This window comes from Hypanus sabinus, chromosome 8 (assembly GCF_030144855.1).
Source record: "Hypanus sabinus isolate sHypSab1 chromosome 8, sHypSab1.hap1, whole genome shotgun sequence".
NCBI lineage: Eukaryota > Metazoa > Chordata > Chondrichthyes > Myliobatiformes > Dasyatidae > Hypanus > Hypanus sabinus.
The window spans coordinates 125,498,192-125,516,822 of record NC_082713.1 but is presented as its reverse complement, the minus strand read 5'-3'; positions in this window follow the sequence as shown (position 1 = coordinate 125,516,822).

Here is an 18,631-nt window from a genome sequence, read left to right as displayed (position 1 = left end):
CCCGAGAACACCCGCCAGCTAGTCACAGAAGGAGAGGCATCCCTTTGAATTGTGTTACAATGAGGCATTGTTAGTGCATCCAATGGCATATGTGTGTAGTCAGTGATAGCCTGGGAAATCTTGACTCCTTGAGACGAAATCAAACCAAACAAACTCAGTCAAAATAGTCAGCAAATTTCAGTTTTAGACTCCCTACCCTGGAGAAAAGAATTTGGTTACTCACCATCTATTCCTTAAGACCACAAGACATAGGAGCAGAATTAGGCCATTTGGCCCATTGAGTCCACTCTGCCATTCTTCATGGCTGATCCCATTTTCCTCTCAGCCTCAGTCTCCTGCCTTCACCCCATATCCCTTCATGCCCCAACCAATCAAGAATCTATCAACCTCTGCCTTAAATATACGTAAAGGTTTGGTCTCCACAGCTCTCCGTGGTAAAGAATTCCACAGATTCTCCACTCTCTGGCTAAATCATTTCCTACATGATTTTATAAACCTCTTAGCTTGCTACACTCTGGACCAGAGGTGTCAAACTCATTTTAGGTCACGGGCCGGATTGGGCAAAATGCAGCTTCATGCAGGCCGGATCAGTCGGGCGCGTGCGAACGCAGCTTTCATTGCCTCCGTTTTCTCAGCCTGTTCTCATGTGTCTCAGTCTCTGCTATAACTACAAAGTGTTTCACTTCACAAATTCCATTTCTTATGAAGAAAACTGCTGAGCAAGCATTATTTTTATGATTGGTATTAACTTACAATCATAGGCTTCATATCGCCGGGCCATTAATAATTAAAATAATAGATCTATCTAAAATGATCTCGCGGGCCATATCCGGCCTGCGGGCCTTGAGTTTGACACCTATGCTCTAGACAGTCCCAGCCTACTCAGCTTCTCCTTATAAACCAAAGCAAGCCCTCCAGTCCCAGTGACATCCTTGCAAATCTTATTTTGTACACCTACTGTAGTTTAATGCCATTGTTCCTTTATAGGCATCTGTTCGTCTCAAGAGACCATGGATTTGTGCCTTGGAACGTTTCCAGGGCACAGGCCTGGGCAGGGTTATATTGAAGACTGGCAGTTGCCCATGCTGTAAATCTCCCCTCTCCACACCACCGCTGTTGTCCAAGGAAAGGGCAAGGGCCGATACAGCTTGGCACCGGTGTCGTCACAGAGCAATGTGTGGTTAAGTGCATTGCTCAGGGACAGAACACGCTGCCTTAACTGAGGCTCGAACTAGCAACCTTCAGATCACTAGACCAACACCTTAACCACTTGGATAATCTGAACTATACAGTCTTCCAAATGTGGCCTTACTAATGTCCAGTACTCAATATTCCCATTAATGAAGGCAAGCTTTCTTCATCATCCTGCTCCCTCTGTCACCATTTACAAGGCATTATATACTTACACCCATAGTTCTCTGTCCTTAATCACTGCCAAGGGACCTACAATTGACTGTGAACATGAGACTTTATCATGTTTGTGATTTACTGTTTAGGTCCTGCCCTGGTTTTTGTTATCAAAATGTGGGAATGTGGTAGTGTAGCAGTTAGCATAATGCTTTACGGTACCAGCAACTCAGGTTCAATTACCACTGCAGTCTGTAAGGAATTTGTATGACCCCACCCACCACTCCCAGGACCACATGTGTTTACACCAGATACATCATATTTTTCCCCATAGTCCAAAGAGTAACCAATTGGTAAGTTAACTGGTCATTATAAATTCTTCCACAATCAGGCCAGGGTTAAATTGAGGGTTGCTGAGCAGTGTATCTCAAAGGGCAAGAAAAGGCCTATTTCATGCTGTATCTCAATAAGTAAATAAATTGCACCACCTCACACTTACCCAAGTTGAATTCCATTTTCAATTCCTTATTTCACTAGCCCAGCTGATTAAGATCCCATTGTAATCTTAGATAACTGTTGCAAGGACAGGGCTGAGCATGAACCCCAGTGCAGGACACAGGCACAGAGGCAGAGTCACAAGGCATTCTTGATGTAGCAAGCGTGGAGTCAGTATCCAGGAACAATGCTAGACTTAGAACTGGCAGTCCTAAGAACCATGAAACAAGGTTACTCACACCAGAGTCAACAAACAAACTTGCAGCTCCTAGTTGTGATCACAGGGTTTTTATCCTGCATTTGCTGATGGAAAGCAGGTGTGTGTAGTTAGCAGAACCTGGGAATGATTGGAAACTAAACGAGGGGATTGAGGCCCAATTCCTGAGGTAAATGGCTAGGTGGAGGATTGCCAGAAGGGACCATGACAATATCCTTCTTCATTGTATTCTTCACTGTATGCTATGCCACCAATTTTAGCATCATTCACAAATCTAATAATTAGATTATGTACATTCCCATCCAAATGAATAACAAAGTTGGTCTTAAAACAAGAACCATTCACCTCACCCCTGTGTCTTCTACTTTCAAGCCCCTTTGTACGACTTTGGCTAGCTCTCTCCAGATCCCTTGTGATTTAACTTTCCAGGCCAGTCCTGTTCATTGATTGTATGTGGTTCCGTACATCGGGGCCAGGGTTGAGTACAACCAAAATCCAATACTTACATGTACGGTTAGTGTAGCAACCAAAAACAAATTTCCCTCACAGTGCATTTAAACCTAAGGAGCAAGAGCTTGTATAAGTAGAGCTGGTGCACGGCTCTGTTTCATCGTCATACCATTGATTAAAATTGAGCTTAATTATGAGAGCAGTAATGAAGAAAGCTTACAGAAGATTAAAAAAATGAAGGCGGGTGGGGGGATGAAATCAAGAAGATTGCAGAACACTTACCTGAAACAGCTAAAGTTGTCATAAGCTATTTCATTACTATGTTTGTAAAAAAAGTGCAACCAAAGGAGAGGATGGCCAGCTGACAGAAGCTGATCAAAAATGGTGGAGGTGCTTAGTAGATCATCCACATCAGTCTTTAAGATGAAGGATATTGGGCAGGGGAAGTGGTGAAGTGATCAAGAGGGAAAAGGGTGTGTGATAGTCTACTGGATTTAAAAAAAATTAGATCGTTGGGGGGTAAGTTTAAAGATAATACAGAGGCAGACATGTGCAATACTGTCTAGTCACCTAAAAAAGTTGATGGAGAAGAATTGAGATCTTGCAAAATATTTTTCTGTCACTCTATTGATTATGGGTTTATGCCAGCAGCAAATGGAGACCAAACTAATTAGGGCAGTTATAGGTCAGTCAGCCTTGAGTCTGTGGGAGGAAATAATTTACAGACTGACAAAAATAAAATCGAATGAACCAAAGCTTGGAGGTCAACGAGATGCAAGGCTTTGCTTGATATCACTGCTGGAAAATGTGCAGATTCGTTATCTGGATGTAGGCACAGTAAGTTGTCCAGATTCATACAGGATCTTAAATTTACATCCTCTTTGTAACTTGCAGTTTTATAAACCTCTGTTTAGGCCACATTTAACCATGTAACTATATAACAATTACAGCATGGAAAAAGGCCATCTTGGCCCTTCTAGTCCATGCCAAATACTTACTCTCACCTAGACCCAACTACCTGCACTCAGCCCATAACCCTCCATTCCTTTCCTGTCCATATACCTATCCAATTTTTTTTAATGACAAAATTGAACCTGCCTCTACTACTACAGGGAGCTCGTTCCACACAGCTATCACTCTCTGAGTAAAGAAGCTCCCCCTCGTGTTACCCCTAAACTATTGCCCCTTAACTCTCAACTCATGTCCTCTTGTTTGAAACTCCCCTACTCTCAATGGAAAAAGCCTATCCACGTCAGCTTTATCTATCCCCCTAATAATCTTAAACAACTCTATCAAATCTCAGCCTTCTATGCTCCAAAGAATAAAAACCTAACTTGTTCAACCTTTCTCTATAACTTAGGTGCTGAAACCCAGGTAACATTCTGGTAAATCTCCTCTGTATTCTCTATTTTGTTGGTATCTTTCCTATGATTCGGTAACCAGAACTGTACACAATGCTCAAAATTTGGCCTCACCAGTGCCTTGTACAATTTTAACATTACATCCCAACTCCTATACTCAATGCTCTGATTTCTCTGATGAGTCACTGCTCTGATTTGGAGAATTGCACTCAGTCCTGGTCACCCAATTATAGGCAGAATGTGGATGCTCTGGAGAGGGTACAGAGGTTCACCTGGATTAGACAGCAGCGCTACAAGGAGACATTGGACAGATTTGGGTTGCAATCTCTGAAGTGTAGGAGGCTAAGAGAAGACCTAATAGGTGTCCATCAAATTAGGAGAAGCATAGATAGAGTAGAGAGCTGAAATCTTAAGGTGGACATGTTGAACACAAGTGGGTATGTATTTAAGGTGAGAGGGGGAAAGGTTAAAGAAGATTTTGCAGGGCAAGTTTTGTAACAGAGAGCTGTGGGTGCCTGGAATGCCAGTAAAGGAGTTAGATTATTATATTGCATTTATAAGTCATTTGGACTACTGTGTACAGTTTTGGTCACTTTGTTCAAGGAAAGATACAGTAACATAGAAAAGCATGGTTTTTCAGGATGTTGTCAGGATTAGAGGACCTGAGCTATAGGGAGAGGTTATCCAGGAAATGTCTTTCTTCTCTAGTATGTAAAAGAATGAGGGGAGATCATTTAGAAGTGTTTGAAGTTATAAAGCATAGATATGGTGGATTGTAAGTCTTTTCTACAGGATACAGAGACCAAAACTAGAAAGTATGGATTGATATGGTTGCTATGCTACATGCTCGACTATTGTTAATTACGTGTTCAATCACATGATCTGTTTCTGGAAATCATACATTTGTTAGTTTATTGGAAGCTGTTAAAGAAAAGGTAGGTGAAGTTTTGAAAGCATTGGGAACTAAGGGCTAGAGGGAACTGACACCAAAGACATGAAGGCAACTGTAATTATACTGAATGGTGACACAGGCTGAGAAGCCAAGTGGCCTACTTCTGCTCCTCTTTTCTTAGTTCTTATGAATGTCCAGCTCTAGAGCTGTGGCTTTGTGATTAGTGAGATCTGATGTAGAAACTGTATGCCTGATCATTATTATGTGGAGTACTGACACAGTGTTACAGATCAGAAGAGCTTAATAAGATTACACACAGTGTCATGTTGACATTCTTGGATGTGAGTGGCCTTTGTGATGGAAAATGTTCCAGAACTGCCTGAGGATTTGGTGCCACAGGAAGATAATAACTTGGAATTTACTTGCTTAGTCAGAGTAGAGGGAAGACAGTTGAATTCATTCTTTCATCATACAGATAGATGCTTCAACCTTCTGCTCCTGAACAGATGCTTTTATGCCTATGGTCAATAACATATGCAGTTAAAGCTCATCAGATTTCTGCTGTAAGGTCATCAACCTGAAGCATTAATTTTATCTCTCTTCACTGACACCAGCTGAATGATAAGCATTTACAGAAGTTCTTGTTAATGGTTTGACCTCATAATCTACCTCATTGTGACCTTGCACTTTACTGCCTATCTGCTTTTGTGCTTCTCTGCACTGTAACATTTTATTATGCACTGTTGTTTCTTTACCTTGTACTACTGCAGTGAGGTTGCTGGAGTAATTTGATCTGTATGCAGAATCAGAATCAGGTTTGATATCAGTAACAAATGTGAAATTTGATGTTCTGCAGAAGAAGTACAACGGAATGCATAAAAATACTGCAAATTACAATAAGAAATATGTATATATTATTCAACTGGTGCAAAAAAGAGGTAGACTTCATGGATTGCACAATGTGCAAGGAAAATTTTTCCTTCGTACTTTGATACATATAACAATAATAATCCAATTTACCAAGTTTGCCAAAGATTTCCAGCATCTATGGTCAATTTAACCAGAATTGTGCTTTGTCAGTTTTATTACTTCATACACTGAGTGGCCACTTCATTAGGCACAACTGTACCCCTTCTCATTAATGCAAATATCTAACCAGACAATCATGTGGCAGCGATTCGATGCATAAAAGCATGTAGACATGGTCAAAAGGTTCAGTTGTTTTGCAATCATCAGAATGGGGGAAAATTGTAATCTAAGTGACATTGACCATAGAATGATTGTTGTTGCCAGACAGGGAAGTTTGAGTAACTCAGAACTTACTGATCTTCTGCAATTTTCATTCACAACCGGGTCAAGAGGTTACAGAGAGAATGGTGGGAAAAACAAAAAAAAATCCAATGAGCAGCAGTTCTGTGGGTGACAGAGAGAGAGAGATGTTGTTAATGAGAGAGATCAGAGGAGAATGGCCAGTCTGGTTCAAGCTGACAGGAAGGCGACAGTAACTCAGATAACGACGCATCACAACAGTGTGTACAGAAGAGCATTCGTAATACACAACACATTAAATCTAGAAGTGGGAGTGCTATAGCAGCAGAAGACCATAAACATGCACTCGCCGAGTGCATGCGCTTTGATATATTCTAAAGCATTGTTTATTGAATGATAAACTTTCACAAAATGGTTGTATTTTCAACACAAGTTACCATGCTTTCCTTTAGCAGGTCATACTTCAGTGTGTAGGAAGCTGCCACCACACTAATGACACTTATGTTATTTAGATGCTGCCAGTGTTGTGAATAAGAGGCTCTGCTCTATTGCTTGCAGCCTTTCTGATTCTATTCTCAGCTGTATCTGTTGTGCTTTCCGCATCAACGGCACTTTATTCTGAAAGTGACAATGATCTTGCTAACTCCAGCAGCTCTTGGTCAGTTTGATATTCTTTTCAAGAGCTTTCCATTGATTTACTTTGATGTACATCCTTCAGTGATCTGTTCTTTCAGTTTTTACCTAAGATCACAACCCTACTGTGCTTTGCAATATTGATCGTTTCCTTTGCTTTGCGGCTGAAAACAATTGCTCTACTTTGCAGTAAAATATGCAACCGTTGCAATGATTATATCTATGCAGTAGATAATAACATTAACATCCTGCAGTTCTTCATCATAACTGGAATGTTTCAAGTTTTAATGCTGCCTGTGATTCCAAGTCTGATCGTCGTACCTTCAAAATGGTGAAGCCATTATTCCCAGTAGAATAGGATCAGGTGTGGATGGATGTCATGCATCTTCACAGCATGCAGATCCTGCATATTCATGGAATACCCTGAGTGCCTTTATTTATTTACGTTTTTTCATTGACGCTGGTTGCCTGTCACAAATTCCTGTTTAGATTAAGTGTGAGAATTTATTGTTTGCACAAAAAAAACGATGGCGCTCAGTGGTAATGCAACTTTGTTTTAACATATCATGGTGTTGCAAGAAATCGCACATTATGATCAAAATGAAAATGCTCTTCTTGGACAGTAGTTGAATGGATACAAGGTTAAAACTGACAGTAAATCATTTCCATGTTATTAAACCTTATTGCCACTGTAAATTTCACCAGTTGTAGCCCTTGTAATCTGAACTAGATATGAAAATTTACTCGGTCTGTAACCAAACTGTGATTGTGGTACAGACTAACTGATAGGAACAGTGAAAACAATGCCTGCTTTGTTCTAGACACAAGAGATTCTGCAGATGCTGGAACACCACACACAAAACGCTGAAGGAACTCAGCAGGCCAGGCAGCACCTGTGGAGTGGAACAAAGAGTTGATGTTTCAAGCTGAGACCCTTCATCAGGATTGGGGAGGAAGGGAGCAGCAGCCGGAATAAGAAGATGGGGGAGGGAGGAGTGGAGTACAATCTGGCAGGTGATAGATGAGACCAGGTGGAGGGCAAGGTGGGTAGGTGGGGGAAGAGGGATGAAGTAAGCAGCTGTGAAGGGACTGGTAGAAGTGATAAGGGGCCGAAGAAGGAGGAATCTAATAGGAGAGGACAGTAGACCATGGAAGAAACATAAGGTGATTTTAACTTTCCACATATTAACAAGGACTCTCACACTGTAAAAGGCTGGATGGGAAAGAGTTAGTCAAACGTGTTCAGGAAGGTTTCCTTAATCAATACATAGAAGTCCCAACTAGAAAGAGTACAATGTTAGATCTCCTTTTAGGGAATGAGATAGAGCAGGTGATAAAAGTTTGTGTAGGGGAATTCTTTGTATCAAGTGATCATAATACCATTTGTTTTGAGGCAGTTATGGAAAATAATTGGTCTGGTCCTCAGTTGCAATTGGAGAAAGGCTAACATTGATGGTATCAGAAAGGATCTAGCAAGTGGGGATTGGGACAGGTTGCCCTCTGGCAAATGTGTTCTTGGTAAGTGGACAGCCTTCAAAAGTTAAATTTTGTGATGTGATTTTTTGATGTGTGCAGAGTACAGAGTTTTGCATGTTCCTGTCAGAGTAAAAGGCAACGATAACAGGTTTATGGAACGTTAGTTTCTGAGAGATACTGAGGCCCTGGTTAAGAAAAGAAGGAGGTGCATAGAAGGTATAGGCAGACAGGAACAAGGGAGTTACTTAAGAAGTATAAAAATGCAAGAGAACACTTAAGAAAGAAATCAGGAGGGCTAAAAGAAGGCATGAGGTTGCTCTAGCAGACAAGGTGAAAGAGAATCCCTAGGGCTTCTACAGATATATTAAAAGCCAAAAGACAGCAAGGGACAAAATTGGTCCTATGGAAGATTAAAGTGGTAGTTATGTGTGGAGCTGAAAGAGATGGGTGAGAACTTAAATGGATTTTTTGCGTCTGCATTTACCCAGGAGATGGACACAGTCTATTGCTGTGATGATATGCAGCCGTGAAGTCATGGACCCTATACAGACTGCAGAGGAGGAGATGTTTGCTGTCTTCAGGCAAATTAGGGAATATAAATCCCCAGGACATGACAAAGTGTTCCCTCAGACCCTGTTGGAGGTTAGTGCAGAAATTGCAAAGGCCCAAGCAGAGATACTTAAAACATCCTTAGCCACAGGTGAGGTGCTGGATGATTGGGGGATAGCTAATGGTGTTCCATTGTTCATGAAAGGCTTTAAGAATATGCCAGCAAATTATAGGCCAGTGAGCCTGACATCAATAGTGGGAAAGTTATTGGAAGGTATTCTAAGGGACCAGTTGTATAAGTATTTTGATAGGCAAGTTCTAATTAGGAGTAGTCAACATAGCTTTGTGCGTGGTAAATTGTGTCCAACCAGTCATAGAGTTTTTCAAGGAAGTTACCAGAAAAGTTGATGAAGGCAAGGGTGTGGATGTTGTCTATATGGACTTTAGCAAGACCTTTGACAAGGTCCCGCATCGGGGGTTGGTCAAGAAGGTTCAGTCTCATGGCATTCAAGATAAGGTAGTAATGAAGATAACAAAGCCAGAGGTTGGTTGTCGATGGTTGTTTCTCCGACTGGAGGCCTGTGACTAGTGGTGTCCCTCAGGTTCCATTGTTGTTTATCATCTATATCAATGATCTGGATGACAATGTGGTAAACTGGGTCAGCAAATTTGCAGATTACACCAAGGTTGCGGGGTATAGTGCATAGTGAGGAAGACTGTCAAAGTTTGCAGAAGGATGTAGATCAGCTGGAAAAATTGACTGAAAAATGGCAGATGGAATTTAATGAAGACTAGTGTGAAGTATTGCTGTCACGGTCCCAATCATTAATTTCCTATCTTGCTCCTAATTTCCATTGATTGTGCCATGATTCTGACTGTTAATTTCCCAATTGCTTCTAATTCTCTTTGATGACGGCACACCTGGTTTCCATCAAGACCAACAGCATAAGAACCCTAGAATTACAACCAGTTGCCAGATCGTTGGTTTTGCCTGTGCGGTGATTAATGTTTCCTGGTCACTTAGGGCAGTGTGTTCTAAGTTTTGCTCCAGTTTCAAGGTTTACCTACGAAGCTCTGCGTCAAGGCTCCATATTAGTGTTTCATATCAAGATTCCCCGTTTGCTGTTCAATGTTCACATCTGCGTAAGCATCTTAACTCAATCTCCATGCCTGTCTGCTGCACTTGAAGTTCACTTCAGTTGCTCATTGCAACAGAACAATCTGGCCACAATGGACCCAGCAGACACGAATACCCTTCTACAAACCCTCACCAGCCAGGACTCCCTACTGGGTCTGCACAATCAACTTCTCTGGGATGTCATGGAGAACCTCTGTTCCCTGTCTACTAACATAACGAAGGTCGGTGACCAGGTGGTCCGTGTATCCATTCATTTTACCCCATCCAATCCTGGAACTCCATCTAACCAGCCCAAACAGACTGTAGTGGCCACCCCCTACTTGTCAGTAACACCCCCAGCCAAGGGAGCCACATGTACCTGAACATGGGGATTTGGCAAGTGCCGGGCCTTCTTTCTGCAATGCTCCTTGGTGTTTGAACAACAGTCATCCACCTACTCCATGGTTAAGTCAAAGGTACCTTATATCATGGGGTTGTTGTGGGGAAGTGCCTTAGCATGAGCTACTGCTGTTTGGGATAATCAACTGGATATCTGCTCTTCTTTCCCCACCTTTATCGTGGAGATGAGGAAGATCTTTGACCACCCTTGTCTCTTATTCTCTGGGAATCATTGGGAGCAGGTATGGTTTAACTTAATTTCCTCTCCTCAAGCTCCTAGAGTCCTTGGGTACCCCTGGTTAAACCTCCATAATCCCCATACTGACTGGGTCACCGGGAAGATAGCAAGCTGGAGTCCATTCTGTCACTCCAATAGTCTACAACCGGCCCTTTCCCCTGTGAAAGTCACCGCAACCTTGTCTGCCTCTGAAACCCTCGACTTGTCCAAGGTTCCAGCAGAGTATCACAACTTAGGAGAAGTGTTCAGCAAACAACAGGCTCTTTCCCGCCTCCACACCGACCTTACGATTGCGCAGTCGACCTTCTCCCCGGAGCCCCTCTACACAACAGTCAGCTATATAACCTGTCCCGGCCAGAAAGTGAAGTAATGGAGGCTTGTCTCAATGACTCTCTCAGGGTGTGCATTATCTGACCCCCATCTTCCCCTGTAGGCACAGGTTTCTTCTTTGTGGGGAAGAAAGAGGGCTCACTGCGCCCCTGCATTGATTACTGAGGCTTGAATAGCATCACCATAAAGAGTAAGTGTCCACTGCCCCTTATCAACTCTGCTTTCGAACCCCTTCATGGAGCCACCACTTTCTCCAAGTTGGACCTACGAAGTGCCTGGTCAGGATAAGGGAGGGAAATGAGTGGAAAACAGCTTTTAGCACCCCTCTTGGTCACTTCAAATACCTAGACATGCCATTCGGACTCACCAATGCCCCCGCTGTCTTCCGAGCCCTGATAAACGATGTCCTTGGGGACTTTATTAACTGTTTTGTTTTTGTTTATTTGTTTATCTTAATCTTGATCTTAATCTTAATCTTCACCCGCAGTTTTCAGGAACACAACCACCATGTCCGTCAGGTTCTGCAGAGGCTTTGGGAGAACAAACTATTTGTGAAGGCTGAGAAGTGTGAGTTTCATGTCCCTTCTGTCAGTTCCAACCCACCAAATGCCTGAATTCCTGCTGTTATGGAACGGCAACAATGAATATAGAATTGAGACAGGTTTTTCTATAACAAATAAAGCATTTATTAAACACTGCTCAAAAAAACCCCCAAAAGTAAACCAATGACTAACTTAACCAGAAGTCAACTGCTATACAGCAGCTCGAACAGTTCTTAAAGCGATAATGCAAAAACAGTTCTTAAAGCGATAATGCGAAAACAGTTCTTAAAACGATAATGCAAAAATAGTTCTTAGAAGTAGTAATGCAAAAGTCCGAATGATTTACACAGTCACTTAGGAGAGTTTTTCCTAGAAGTAATGAATTCCTCACTGACGTCATGATGTTACTGCTGATCCCAGTCAAAGTATGCCTTGCCCGAAGGATTCACGGCAAAGGAAATAAAATGACTTAAAGTCACTGACCTTTCCTTGGCGAAACCTTGCTCCAACCCTTTCTGATCTTTTGCAGGGGTTATCTTGGACTGCAGGTTACTAAGTCCTTCCGAATGAAGATTAATTAAGGTCAAACCTATTTATTGCCATCAACACCAACTTTTTCCGATCCTTCAGGATTTCCATACTTCAATAAATTCTTCACTCTCCGACTGGACTAAACTGGCAGTATTGTAGAAAAACTGCCGGCAATAACCTTTGAAACTTAAAGCAGAAAGTAAAACTCCACTTTAAAACAAAACTGCGTCATAACATTGAATACGCAGCAGAACGGAGTCACTGATGAATTCAACCATGAACTGCCCTGCATCACAGGGAGGGGTTCTCCTTTTATACCCTGTTGAAAAAAGCTATCACATGACTGCTCACTGGGGGGAAAATTACATCACTTCACTATCACAAGACCATTACATCATGCCCAGCAGAGCCTCAATTACATCATGGTCATGTGACAGGCACAAGATACCCGTGGGTATGTAATACCTCCAAGCCCATTGGGAATTATTTTTTGGCCGTTTTAGATTCACATTCTCCTATTGTCTGGGGTCCAAGAATGGGAAGCCTGATGCTCTCTCCCATCAACACAGTTCCAAGGAAGGTCTTCCCAACCCCAAGACCATCCTTCCACCATCCTGTGTAGTGGCTGTCCTCAAATGGAAGATCGAATCTATAGTCAAAGAGGCCCAACAGACTCAACCTGACCCAGGTAATGGACCCCCCCCCCCACCAATTGTCTCTTCATGCCTGACTCTCTCCGGTTTCAGGTTCTCCTGTGGGTGCATACTTCTTCTTTCACCTGCCATCCCAGAATCGATCGAACTCTGTCCCTTCTGAAGGGACATTTCTGGTGGCCCTCCATGGATGCTGACACCTGTTCCTTCATCTCTGTCTGTTCTGTTTGTGCCCACGGAAAAACCTCCCACCGACCACCTGCTGGGATTGCTTTCTCCCCTACCTGTCTCTTGCAGCCCTTCGTCTCACACTGCACTGGATTTTGTTACTGGACTACCCCCTTCACATGGGAACACTGTTGTGCTCACCGTTGTGGCCGCTTCTCCAAAACCGTGCACTTCATAGCCCTTCTCAAACTCCCTACAGCCCGTGAGACAGCTGACCTCCTTGTTCCTCATGTCTTCCGCCTTCATGGAAGTTCCTCTGACATTATTTCTGACCAGGGCCACCAGTTCATCTCTCAGGTCCGGAGATCCTTTTGTCAAACCCTTGGAGCTTCAGTAAACCTGTCTTCCGGCTTTAATCCACAGACAAATGGTCAAACAGAATGAACAAACCAGGATTTGGAAGCAGCACTGTGCTGCATAACCACCAACAACCCATCATCCTGGAGCACCCATCTTGTTTGGGTTGAATGTGAAGTTATCCACTTTGGAAGCTGGAACAAGAGGGCAGAGTATTGTCTGAACGGTGTCGAGTTAGGTAAGGGAGAAATGCAAAGAGACCTAGGAGTCCTAGTTCACCAGTCAATGAAGGTGAATGAGCAAGTGCAACAGGCAGTGAAGAGGGCAAATGGAATGTTGGCCTTTGTTACAAGGGGAATTGAATACAAGAGCAAGGATATTCTTTTGCATTTGTACAGGGCCCTGGTGAGACCACACCTGGAATATTGTGTACAGTTTTGGTCTCCAGGTTTAAGGAAGGACATTCTGGCAATTGAGGAAGTGCAGCGTAGATTCACTAGGTTGATTCCTGGGATGGCAGGGCTGTCTTACGCAGAGAGATTGGAGAGATTGGGCTTGTACACGCTGGAATTGAGGAGATTGAGAGGGGATCTGATTGAAACGTTTAAGATAATTAAAGGATTTGATAGGATTGAGGCAGGAAATATGTTCCAGATGTTGGGAGAGTCCAGTACCAGAGGGCATGGATTGAGAATAAGAGGTCAGTTATTTAAAACAGAGTTGAGGAAGAGCTTCTTCTCCCAGAGAGTTGTGGAGGTGCGGAATGCACTGCCTCAGAAGACGGTGGAGGCCAATTCTCTGGATGCTTTCAAGAAGGAGCTGGATAGATATCTGATGGATAGGGGAATCAAGGGATATGGGGACAAGGCAGGGACTGGGTATTGATAGTGAATGATCAGCCATGATCTCAGAATGGCGGTGCAGACTCGAGGGGCCGAATGGTCTACTTCTGCACCTATTGTCTATTGTCTATTGAGTACGCCCACAACTCCCTGGTCGGCACTGCTAACAGAATGTCTCCCTTCAAATGCTCCCTCGGTTACTAACCCCCTCTGTTTCCCGCACATGAAGATGACATCGCTGTGCCTTCTGTTCAGGCCCACCTCTGCCTGCGCCACAAGATCTGGAAGGATGCACGTGCGACCCTGCTCCGCTCAGTGGCCACAACCGGAGGATTGTCAATGGCCATCGAATTCCTGCACCAAATTATCGGCCTGGGCAGAAGGTTTGACTTTCATCATAAATCAAAGCATTGAGTACAGGAGCTGGGATGGTATGTTAAAATTGTGTAAGATGTCGTTGGGGCCTAATTTGGAGCATTGTGTCCAGTTTTGGTCACTGTCTACAGGAAAGTCGTAAATAAGATTGAAAAAGTGCAGAGAAAATTTATAAGGATGTTGTTGGGACCTGAGGACCTGTGTAACAGGGAAAGGTTGATTAGGTTAGGACTTCATTCCTTGGAACAAAGAAGACTGAGGGGAGATTTGCAAAATTATAAGAGGGATAGATGAGGTAAATGTAAGCTGTCTTCTTCTACTGAGGCTGGGTGACACTAGAACTAGAGATTAATGTAGACAGGTGAAAGTTTTAAAAGGAACATGAGGGAGAATGTTTTCACTCAGAAGGTGGTGAGAGCATAGAACGAGCTGCCAGCACAAGTGGTGGATGCAGAGTTGATTTCAACATTGAAGAGGAATTTGATAGGTGCATGGATGAAAGGCTCTGGTCCAGGTGCATCCTGGTAAACCTCTTCTGCACCCTCTCCAAAGCTTCAACCACCTTTCTATAGCAGGATGACCAGAACTGGATACAATAATCCAGATGCGGCCTAACCATTGTTTTACAAAGTTGCAACATTTCCTTTTGACTTAAGAAGAACGCTTTTTTATTCTGGCTTCTGCTATCTTCCTTTCTAGGTACGTGAATGGTCTTGGCCTAAAATATTGACTGTTTATTCCCCTCCATAGATGCTGACTGTCTTGCTGAGCTCCACCAGCACAACCCCTTAACTTTCAGGATAGCTATAGAAAAGAATAGGTATGGTCCTTGTTTGCGAAGAAAAAGCATTTCAGGATGTATATTGTATACATTTCTCTGACATTAAATTGGACCTTTGAACCTTTGTGAGAGAATTTTAAATTGGAGTAGGGCAAATTATGAGGGCATTGCACAGGAACTAAGGAGCATTAATTGGGCATGCCTTTTCTCTGGCAAGTCCACGTCAGAAATGTGGAGGGTTTTTAAAGATCAGTTGCACAGAGTACAGGAAAGGTATGTTCCTGTTGGAAGGAAGGGTGAGGATAGGAAGATAAGAGAACCTTGGACATCCAGTGAGATGATGCATTTAGTCAAGAAGAAAAAGGGTAAGTATATAAAGCTTCAGAAGTTAGGATCAAAGGAAGCACATAATGAGTATAGAGAAACCAGAAAAAAAACTAAAGAAGGGAATTAGGAAAGCCAGGAAGTGCCATGAAATGTCCTTGACAATTAAGATTAAGGGTAATTCCAAGGCATGTTATACATACGTCAAGAGTAAAATATTAACGCAGGAGAGAGTGTGACCACTCAAGGATCAAGGGGGAACATTTCCTTGGATGCACAGAATGTGAGTGAGATATTTAATGAGTACTTTGCTTCAGTACTTAACAAGGAAATGGATATGGAGGACCAGGAGATCACTGCTGAGTATATAAATATGTTCGGGCATTTAGAGGTCAAGGAGGAGGAAGCGTCAGGCCTCCTATTGGGTATTATGACCATAAGACATAGGAGCAGAACTAAGCCATCAATCATGGCTGATCCTTTTCTCTATCTCCTCCTCAACCCCAGTTCCTGGCCTTTTCCCCGTAACCTTTGATGCCATGTCCAAACAAGAACCTATCAATCTCTGTATGAGTCACCAGGGACTGATGGATATATCCCAGGTTATCGAAGGAAGCAAGAGACAAGATTGCTGGCCCTTGACTAAAATCTTTGTGTCCTCCCTAGCCACAGGTTATGTCCCAGAGGCCTGGCAAGCAGCTAATGTACCTCTATTTAAGAAGGGGACAAGGGAATATCCTGGCAGCTATTGACCAGTGAGATTCACATCATTTGTTGGGAAATTGCTGGAGAAAATTCTTTTGGATAGGATATATGTTGTCTAAATTAATTTCAGTAAGGCATTTGATGAAGTCCCTCATGGGCGGCCAATCTAGAAGATTAAAATGTATGGGTTCACAGCAAATTGGCTGCTTGGATTCAGAACTGGCTTGTGCCAGAGGGTAGTGATTGAAGGGACTTATTTGAGCAGGAAGTCTGTAATTAGTAGTGTTCCGTGGCGATCTGTCTGGGACCTCTGCTGTTTGTGATGCGTATAAATGACCTGGATGAAAATGTAGATGGGTGTGTTAGCAAATTTACGTATGATATCAAGATTGGTGGAGTTGTGGTTAGTGTAGAAGACTGGCAAAGAACACAGCACAATATAGATCAGTTGCAGATATGGGCTGAGAAATGGCAGATAGAGTTTAGCACAGATAAATGTGAGGTGTTGCACTTCAGTAGAGTAAATGCAAGGAGCCAGTACACTGTTAAGAGCAAAATCCTTAACCATCTTGCTGAGCAGAGAGATCTTGCGATCCAAGTTCATAGCTCATTGGAAGTGGCTACACAGGTTGATCAGGTGGTTAAGAAGGCTTATAGAGTGCTTGCTTTAATTAGTCGAGACAGTGAGTTCAAACGTCAGGAGGTTATGTTGCAACCTTATAAAACTCTGGTTCGGCCACAACTGGAGTATGGCATATAGTTCTAGTTACCCCACTATAGGGAGGATGTTGAGGCTTTGGGGAGGGTGTAGAAGAGGTTTACCAGGATGCTGCCTGGTTTAGGGGACATGTGCTATCACGAGAGGCTGGATAAACCTGGGTAATCTTCTCTGGAGCGCCGGAGGCCGAGGGGAGATCGGATGGAGTTTTACATGTTAGTGAGAGGCATAGATAGAGTGGGCGGAGGGTATCTGTTTCCCAGGGTTAAAAAGCCTAATTCCAGAGGGAATACTTTGAAGATGAGAGGGGTATGAAGGGTAAATTTTATACTCAGAGAGTCGTGGATGCCTGGAATGGACTTCCTTGTATGCTGGTAGACACAAATACATTAGAGGTGTTTAAGAGATGTTTGGAGAGGCACCATTATGTATGGAAGATGGAGGGATAGAAATATCGTATAAGTAGAAGGGATGAGTACTTGGGGGTTATTAATTTGCTTTTTTGCTGGTTCGGCACAACATTTTGGGCTGAATGGCCTGCTCCTGAGTTGTACTCTTCTATGTCCCATGTTCTATGTTTTGTGTGTGCATTGTCTACTTTGTTCCATTGCCTGACTCCTGTCACTGGACATACTCAGATCTATACAGTGCAGAAAGGATATTTATATAATCTTCAAAAAGGAAAGAAGTTATGTGGTAGGGTAATAAATCTGGAGAAGCATTCTAATAAAATTTCCCCACATCCTCTCCAAGTTCATAACGTCACTCCAAAAGTATGTAGCTAGGTATTCTCTAAATGGGACTGAATTAAGGTTTTATAAAGTTTAACATAAATTACCAGCTTTCATAGACTAAACTGTAAATTATAAACCAAAATATCTTAAATGCTGCTTTAGTTGCCTCCTCTGCTTACTCTACCAGCTTCAAAGATTTATGTACTTGTTCAGTCAGCTGTTTACCCTGTACTATCTTTAGTACCACTTGTTTCTGACGAAAGAAATGCTATCAGTCAAAAGGAATATATCCCCTATTTACTGTTCAAGATTCAAATTGATTTGTCACATGTACATTGAAATATGCAGTGAAATGCATTTTATGCATTAACATGAGAACGTGCAGGGGCAGCCCAACATAGCCCACAATTTTCAGCGGAACAGCAGAGGACAAAATGAAACAGAACACGGCAAGTAATAAAACGACGACAGCAAAGCAAGCCACCCACCCATGCCCATACACAGTCCTTCAAATCCAGCATAGCAGCCTCAAGCCAGGAATCGCAGAGACTGGGCTTCCCCAGTGGAATCAAGAGATACACAGAGATTTTATTTAATTCAGATTATGGTTTCTCTCCATAAATATTTTGCCCCCTTCTGCATTAAGTTTCATCTGCCAACTGCATTGAACATAATGAACAGAAGAAACTGAAACAGGAATAGACCACTAAAACCTGCTCCACCTTTTGTGGAGATCATGGATGAGTTTCTACCTCAGTGCTCTTCTCCGCACTATCTTCGGTATCCCCTGATTCCTCTAATTGTTAGAAATCTATCTATCTCCATCTGAAAGGAACGTAAAATGAATCTTTATGGTTTTCCAGGGCAGAGAATTCCTCAGGTCCATTGGAATTTGAATTAGCATAGATTTATCATTGTCACAGGTAGAGACACAGTGAGTCTCACAAGAGATACAGGATTAAAGACCCTTTGCCATTCCTTAGTCAGTAAAGGCTTCCTCAGGACTATTCTCCAAGTTAGAAGGTTATGGGTTCAACCCTCTCCAAACATAACTGAAATTGCGCTGCAATGCACAGGGATTGTATAGTGTTAGATGTGGAGAACTGAACTCAGACCATTGAAGGAGCT